Source organism: Scylla paramamosain, chromosome 17, assembly GCF_035594125.1.
Source record: "Scylla paramamosain isolate STU-SP2022 chromosome 17, ASM3559412v1, whole genome shotgun sequence".
Classification (NCBI taxonomy): domain Eukaryota; kingdom Metazoa; phylum Arthropoda; class Malacostraca; order Decapoda; family Portunidae; genus Scylla; species Scylla paramamosain.
The window spans coordinates 23,311,687-23,320,398 of record NC_087167.1 but is presented as its reverse complement, the minus strand read 5'-3'; positions in this window follow the sequence as shown (position 1 = coordinate 23,320,398).

Here is an 8,712-nt window from a genome sequence, read left to right as displayed (position 1 = left end):
CTGTATATTTTCCAAGATTTGTTATGAATGAGGGAAGAAAGAATAAGAATAAGAATAAGAATAAGAACAAAATGAATTAGACTAACAATAATGATCACATCTTTCATGCGGTGACTGCGTGGGCGATGAGCCTCACTGGACGTTTCTGACCAATCACAAGGCAGGGTTGGAGTCGTCGGGCCCACCCGATTCATATATAAAGGGATTTTGTGGGAAGCGCGGGCAGACTCAGCTGAGTGTTCGTTGTGAGTTGTTGTTACCACAACTATGGCACGTACCAAGCAAACGGCTCGCAAGTCCACTGGTGGCAAGGCGCCCCGCAAGCAGCTTGCTACAAAGGCAGCTCGCAAGTCTGCTCCAGCCACTGGAGGTGTCAAGAAACCCCACCGTTACAGGCCTGGAACCGTTGCTCTCCGTGAGATCCGCCGTTATCAGAAGAGCACTGAGCTGCTTATCAGGAAACTGCCTTTCCAGCGCCTGGTGCGTGAAATTGCTCAGGATTTCAAGACTGACCTCCGCTTCCAGTCCTCTGCTGTCATGGCTCTCCAGGAAGCTTCCGAGGCTTACCTCGTGGGTCTGTTTGAGGATACCAACCTGTGCGCCATCCATGCCAAGCGCGTGACTATCATGCCAAAGGACATCCAACTGGCTCGTCGCATCCGTGGCGAGCGTGCCTAAGAAGTCATCCACGAATGATCTTCATAACAGCAATATCTAGGCCCTTTTTAGGGCCAAACATCTCTTTCATTAAAGAATTTTCATAGACAATCTGTTTGGTTTTGTGGAAGAAAATATTTATTTTCCATCTTTCAGTATCAGGTATCGACTTTCAACTCAATATCCTTCCCCCCTTTTTTTTTTTTTATATTATTATTATTATTCCCTCTTCCATGGCCATATCTCTTTCACTTGGGAGAATTTTTATCTTTCTTTATCTCTATTTTTTTTTTATCTTTTCTTTATCTCCACAGAATAATAATCACGATAATAATAAGCATAATAATAATAATAATAATAATAATAATAATAATAATAATAATGATACAATAATTATTATAATAATAATCATAATAAAAACAACAATATTAATATTATTAATAATGATAATAATAATAATAATAATAATAATAATAATAATAATAATAATAAAAATAATAATAATAATAATATTAATAATAATAACAATAATTATAATAATAATGCATTTGTCTATATCGTATCTTTTTTCCTTTTCAAGTGTGGCTCCAATGGAGCCGGGTATTATTTTATACTGGCAGCAGTATACTGGCCGCCTGTTTACTTGGAGGAGGTATACTTGGTAACAGCCTTGGTGCCTTCAGAAACAGCGTGTTTTGCCAGTTCACCAGGCAGAAGAAGACGGACAGCGGTCTGGATTTCCCGGCTGGTGATGGTGGAGCGCTTGTTATAGTGTGCCAGGCGGGATGCCTCGGCAGCGATGCGCTCGAAAATGTCATTCACGAACGAGTTCATGATTGACATGGCCTTGGAGGACACGCCAGTGTCTGGGTGGACTTGCTTGAGCACCTTGTAGATGTAGATGGAGTAGCTCTCCTTCCTCCTGCGCTTCTTCTTCTTGTCGCCCTTGGCAATGGCCTTCTGTGCCTTGCCAGCTTTCTTGGCAGCCTTTCCTGATGCTTTGGGAGGCATAGTGTCGCCGTACTGCTGTGAGAACGAGTGTGCGTTTTCTCAGTTGAAAAGTGGTATATATATTAGCGTGCCTACTCAGGATCAGGAGTCGCCACCTCAGCGAGCGTCCTGATTGGTCCAGACGCGCTCTGGGCCGATCTGATCTCGCGTATATATAGCCGTTTTTCCCAAAATTCACTACTTGCTCGCAGAGCTACCGACGAGGTTAGAGTACTCGCGCTCCTCATTTATCACCAACAACAACAACTACTACTACTACTACTACTACCACAACATCCATTATCATGTCTGGACGCGGCAAGGGAGGAAAGGTGAAGGGAAAGTCAAAGTCCCGTTCCAGTCGTGCTGGACTCCAGTTCCCGGTCGGCAGGATTCATCGCCTTCTAAGGAAAGGCAACTACGCCGAGCGCGTGGGTGCTGGTGCCCCCGTGTACCTTGCGGCAGTTATGGAGTACCTGGCTGCTGAAGTCCTTGAGCTTGCCGGCAATGCCGCCCGTGACAACAAGAAGACTCGCATCATCCCACGTCACCTGCAGCTGGCCATCCGCAACGACGAGGAACTTAACAAGCTCCTCTCCGGAGTCACCATTGCACAGGGTGGCGTGCTGCCCAACATTCAGGCCGTGCTCCTTCCCAAGAAGACTGAGAAGAAGTAAATAAAGGGCCTCCCTCCCCTTCAGCCAATATCACCATCAATCCGGCTCCTCTTCGGAGCCACACGTTCAAACATCTAGAGAGTTGTGTAGACTATACTGGTATATCAATAATAAGCAAGTAGTGTATTTATTTTCGAGTTAGTTATTTGTTATTATTATTATTATTATTTAGTCAGGCACGCAAGTGACCGAGAATAAATATGTATACTATATTTCTACTAATGTACCTGCTGTGTGTCACAGTGGAGAGTTGATTAGATGTGTTGCCTATTGTGATATGTTGAGCGTCTTTTTCATCTCAATGTATATTTTGTTTTATGAGAAACTGAGAACGATGAGGGGCGTGATCATTGAAATAAGTCAATGATAATAATAATAATAATAATAATAATAATAATAATAATAATAATAATAATAATAATAATAATAATGATAATAATAATAATAATAATAATAATAATAATAATGATAATAATAATAATACTTGGAGAAGACCTGATGAAGTGAGAAAGATGGTTATAATTAATAATGGTTTCTTTTCTTAGCTCAGATAGTGATAGTGAACATGGTTATGAGAAAGTAGTAGTAATAATAGTAGTCTATGGTCCTTCTTTCTTTTCATGTTTGTGGACCTTAAAAAGGTCCGGGAGATGATGTTATTCAATGATGATAATGCAAGCTGAATAGCTGGCACCATCTCAATAATGGAGCGATTTAACCACCAAATCCGTACAGGGTACGGCCCTGACGCTTGAGGGCGTAGACAACGTCCATGGCAGTAACGGTCTTACGCTTGGCGTGCTCGGTATAGGTGACAGCATCCCTGATAACGTTCTCAAGGAACACCTTGAGCACCCCACGAGTCTCCTCGTAGATGAGACCAGAGATGCGCTTGACGCCACCTCGGCGAGCTAGACGACGGATAGCAGGCTTGGTGATTCCCTGGATGTTATCACGCAGAACCTTACGGTGACGCTTGGCGCCTCCCTTTCCAAGACCCTTGCCTCCCTTGCCGCGGCCAGTCATGGTGATGAGAGCTGCTAGTACGACGTCCGAACGGTCTAACAGGAAGCTCACGAATGTGCCTCAAATAGTGAATAGTGAATAGGATAGGAAAGTGTGGGGGAAAGGAAGATGTATTGATGAGGGAAAGTGGGTGAGAAGAGAAGTGTGAAGGAAAGTAGGAGGTAGAAAGTATGTGGGCTTAACCACATTGCTTATTTTTTATGTGTTTACTTTTTTGTTATTACCAGCGCTTCAGAGCATGGGCCTTAAGGATAGGGGTACCCGAGGTTATCGACAGATTGAATATATGTTTTATGGTTTAATGTGTATATATTGGAGTAGGTGACTGTTGGTTTGCGGCAATTATTGAGCTAGGGAACCAATTGTGATTGAAGTCATTATTTTTTTCGTTTATTAAGCTGTTGTACATATCTTCATTATTGTGTTTTATTGTTTCCCATATGTTTTTTGCTTTATAGTGAATGGATATGTTAATAGGAATGACCTTGTATTTCAAATGTAATTGTTCAATGTTTGATGTCCTATCATTGTCACTCCAGTTAATAAATCGCAGGGCTTTATTTAAAACTCTTTGCAATTTTAGTTTCTGACTATTTGTAGTAGCGTTTATTGGTATTGGTGGATACTCTAGGATAGGTATTAATAGCGTTTTTATAAGTGTTGTTTTAATGTGGGGAGTTAAATTTTTAAATCTGTATAGTTTACTTAAAGCTGCCGTTCCTCTGTGTATTCTCTCTGTTATGTGAGTTGTAATTCCCCTCCGGTGTATTTTAAATCCCAGTAGTTTTCCATCATTGTTTGGCTCTATAATTTTGTTATTTATTGTAAGCTTTTCTGATTTAATTTGTGCTATTGGGATAATTTTAAATTTTTCCTCACTAGTTTTAATCTTCCACATTTTTTCATAACAATTAATTCTGTTTATTTCTCTTTCAGCTTTGTATTTCATCATGAGTTTTGATTTACTGTTTGTGATAATGACCTGTGTTACATCGTCTGCATATATAGTGTCAAGGCAAGATGGTCCAGCTGCAGGTAAATCATTAGTGTATAATGTATATAATGTAGGTGATAGCACACTGCCTTGTGGTACTCCGCTCATTAAATTTATACAGGTACTGGTTTTATTGCCCATATAAATGGTGGCTACTCTGTTATCTAAAAAGGTACAAAGTATTTTTTCTAGAGATGATGGTAGATTGACTTGTAATATTTTATACTTTAGGCCCTCGTGCCACACCTTGTCAAAGGCTTTGGTGACATCTCTTAGTATTAGTGTGATTTGTTGTTTATTGCTCAGTGCGTTGGATATGGTTTCATAAGTTGTGGCTATTGCTGTAGTTGTACCTTTTTGTGGGCGGAAACCATGTTGCCTGTCTTTCAAAACATTATTTTCGATAAGGAATGAGTTCAATCTTCCTTGAATGATTTTCTCAAATAATTTGCCTGGCACTTCTAAAAGAGAGATAGGTCTGTAGTTGATGGGATTTTTAGTTGATTTATTTTCTTTTGGGATGAATTTTATTACTGCTTTTTTAAATATATTGGGGAAGTATCCTGCAGTAAAAGAGGCATTGTATATATTTGTTAACATTTCGATGGCATTGTCTGGACATTTTTCTAATACAGTTTTATTTATTTTCGAGTATCCTGGTGCTTTGTTTTTTGTTTGTCTTATACGCTTTCTTACATCGTCAGGTGTTATTAGTCTTGTATAGAAATTATTGTTGTTTAACATATTAAAGTTTACCGTTGGTGAGGGTGTTGTTCGTTGTTGGTTCATTTGTAAGTAATTGTTAACATATACAGTGTTTTCCCTATCGAAGGCTGCTTCTTCTAAGGGGGTTATTCTAAAAATTTCTTCCCAAGTTCTTTTCATAATATCACATTTTTCTGCATCTGAGTGATATTTTCTTCCATTATTGTCTTCCAGATATGTAATTTGTTGTGAATGCATGCCTCTTAGTTTATTGATTTTATTCCAGAATGACTTTGTGTCCTTGCATGAGTTAATAATTTTTTTTATTTGATCTTCCCATTTTTTGTTATACTCTTCTTTACATCTTTCTCTTAGTTCCAGCCTTATTTGTGTGTATCTTCTATAACTTATGTACGTCCAGCCATATCTTTGTGCATCTGTTTTGAGTGCCTGGTATTCTTCTTGTAGGTTTTTTATTTGGGGAGTGATTTTTAGCTCATATATTTTACCTTTGCTCTTAGGAATATTTTCCTCCATTGCATTTTTAACGGTATTAAGCCAGTTTTGAGCCTCTGCCTCTATTTGATTTGTAGTAGAACCTTGTAGGCTCTTAAGCGTAATTTTGTTGGATAGTGATTCTTTAAAGTGATCCCAGTTAGCTTTTTTAAAGTTATATGTCTCCTCTTGTTTCTTTAATATTGCTGTTGTAGAAATTTTAAAAATTATTGGAATGTGGTCTGAGCTAGTAACATTGCCTGGTTCACTATAGGTATTTAGGAAGTGATGTTTGTTTGCTAAAATTTTGTCTGGGTTGGTGGCTGTACCCTGTCGTATAAATGTTGGATAATGTGGACCAAGGTGTGTCAAGTTTCCAGTGTTAATTAATTGAACTAGGCTTCGCCCCACTGTGTTGCTACTACTGTTTCCAAAGTTAGTGTGTGATGCATTAAGATCTCCTAATATGTATGTTGGAATATTGTTGTTCATTAAATTGTATATATCTGGATATGGGAGATATGGTCTTCTGGGTGGCAGATACATAGTGGCTATTATTATTGGTCCTAATGTAGTATCTATTTCTACTGCTAGTACATCTGTGAGAAAATCATCATAAAATTTGTGTTGTATTGTATTTTTTATTGCTATTGCACTTCCATCATTTGCCTCTTGAGTCGTGTTAGTTCTGTATATTATATATCCTGGTAAATTTAATGACTCATTGCTTTTAAGGCCATGGCTGTTCAAGAGCGCTATATCAGGTTTGACATTAAGTATATTTAACGTTATTGACTGCTTATTAGTTTTCCAGTGCATTACATTGTGTTGTAGTATGGTTATTGAGTGTATACTGTTATTCATTATTCCTTGTTTTCCTAATGCGTGGGTCTCGTACCTCTACAGGTGATCTTTCTATAACTAGCCCTGGTCTTATCTTTCTAAATTGTCCTTTATCAACTGTCCTCCAACATCCTTTCAATATTATTCTTCCGCTTCTTATCATGTCTAATACTTCTTTATCACTTGATTCCTTTGATGTAAATGTAAATTTGTATTTCCCCGAATCAATTCCTTCTAGTAGATCTGTTGTTGTAAAGTTGCCTTTTGGCCAGCCTCTGTCTTCGCTCACATGTAGCTCTAGGCCAATTTTTTTGGCTTCAAAGTTTGGGAGCAATTCTTGTTCAAGCTCTTCTAGGGTCTCATTAATTGTTGTCTCATGAATTTTGTTACTTGTGTTTGGTTGGTGATCTCTGGCTACAGTGGAGGTTTTTTCTATGATTTTGCTTGAATCTGGGGATTCAGGGATCTTTATTCCTGGAAGGCCATTTAATTTTAAAGTTGTATTTAGAACTTCTTGGTATGTTCCTGGCTTTTCAATATTTTTGTAGTGTGCATGTAGGATGCAAGTTTGTATTTTTAGCATCTCTTCTTTGGTTATTTCTGGTATGGTATATTGTGCGTGTAGTGGGACAGTGATCTGATTGTTGGTGTTTGTAATACTTGCGTATGTTGTTGACGTCTTCTCTCTCTCAGCTTTTCTTTTGTTCTTCAATATTTCTTTTCTTTTTGGGCATTTCATTGCAAGGGTACTGTGGTTCCCATCACAATTTATGCATTTCTTTTGAGATTCTTGGCACTGTTGCCAAATATGATCCTGCTTTCCACACTCTGAACAAATTTTATACTCTTTCTCTTTGTTACATTCCTTGGTATTGTGTTTTTCTAATGCATAGCAGCGCATGCAGGTGATGATAGGAATGTATGTTTCAATATGAATATCTCTAGTTGGTATACTTAGGTTGAATGCCAGGATGCCGTGTTCTGTACATTTTTTTGCAGTTGTTGTCTGGATGAAAGTTATCTTTATTGTATTTGAGTTTGGAAACTTTATGACTGACTCCATACACTCATCCCCCATCCATCCATTTTCCTTAATGATTTCCTCAGCAATGTCTTGTTCATTATGATCATAAATCAATTCATCTACGCGTGTAACTATTATACTTTTCTTTGCTCTCAGTTGTGGTGGCAGTATGGGGGTAAATCCACTTTCCTCTAGCTTTGATTTTATCTCTTTGGTAAAGAGTTTCTCAGCATGCTCCTCACTAACAGGGAGTATGACGTAGCCTTCAGTTGCATCGAAGACTTTGGTGGTATGGATATGATTGGAGCATAGTATTTCCAAGAGTTTTATTTTTTTTTCTTTGCTATTTGTACTTTTATTTTTTATTCTAACTCGTGCCATTTTTTCTTCATCCTCGTTAGGTGGTCTTGGTTGCGACGGTGCGTTGGCAATGTAGATTGCAGAGATTATGTTTACACAAACCTGGTGGACTTCTGCGTGATGATCTTATTCGTGACTATATAGTGGTAGTGTTGAGTATGAAGATTACTTTGAACAATCTTGTGATTTGATGTAGTATTGAGCTGGTGGGTAACTGAAGTAGTCTTCGCTGTGGTCAGATATTGGTAGTGGCGATATATATTGATCGTCATAACCTGCCTACGGTACCCGGTACTAAATCCTCCCCCCCCTCTAAAGGGGGTCGTAGGAGGCCCAGGTCCGCCCCCGTAAGGGGTCTTAGCCTATTCCTACAAGTTGCCGCTGAACAGCAGGTACACGTGAAAGAGGTGGTGTAGAAGACCACCTCAGAAAAACAAAAACAAGGCAGTCACCTGGACCCACCAACTAGGACAGAAGGCAGAGCGATCAGTGCCTGGCCTAATGGTATCGCAGGTTGTCCCCGAAGGACGAAAAGGAAAAATTAGTAGAAGGCAAAGAGGGAGGTCAACCGTACTCCTCCCACCTCCAGAGCCACACAAGCCACCGTAGTCCCTGAGGGTCACTCTCAGAAACGTCCTGGGCTATAAGCAAGGTGGCCCGGAAGAGGGGCGAAGAAAGGGACAAGGATGGGTAAGGGAGGAAGGGGACACCACAGGGGCGAGCTCTCACCGGAGAGGGAGAACCCCGTTACACAAGAGGGCCCATTCGTCGAGGCACAGTATCAGGCCTCAAAATTTTTGTCGCGTGGTATATATTGAGCCAGAGCGGTCGTGCGTGTAGTAAATTACTATTTTCCCTGTTTTTCTCACTTAATTTAACATTATCGGGTCATATGCATAGGTTTTCTGTTTCAGTGTTGACCCTGCAACTGCACATTTATG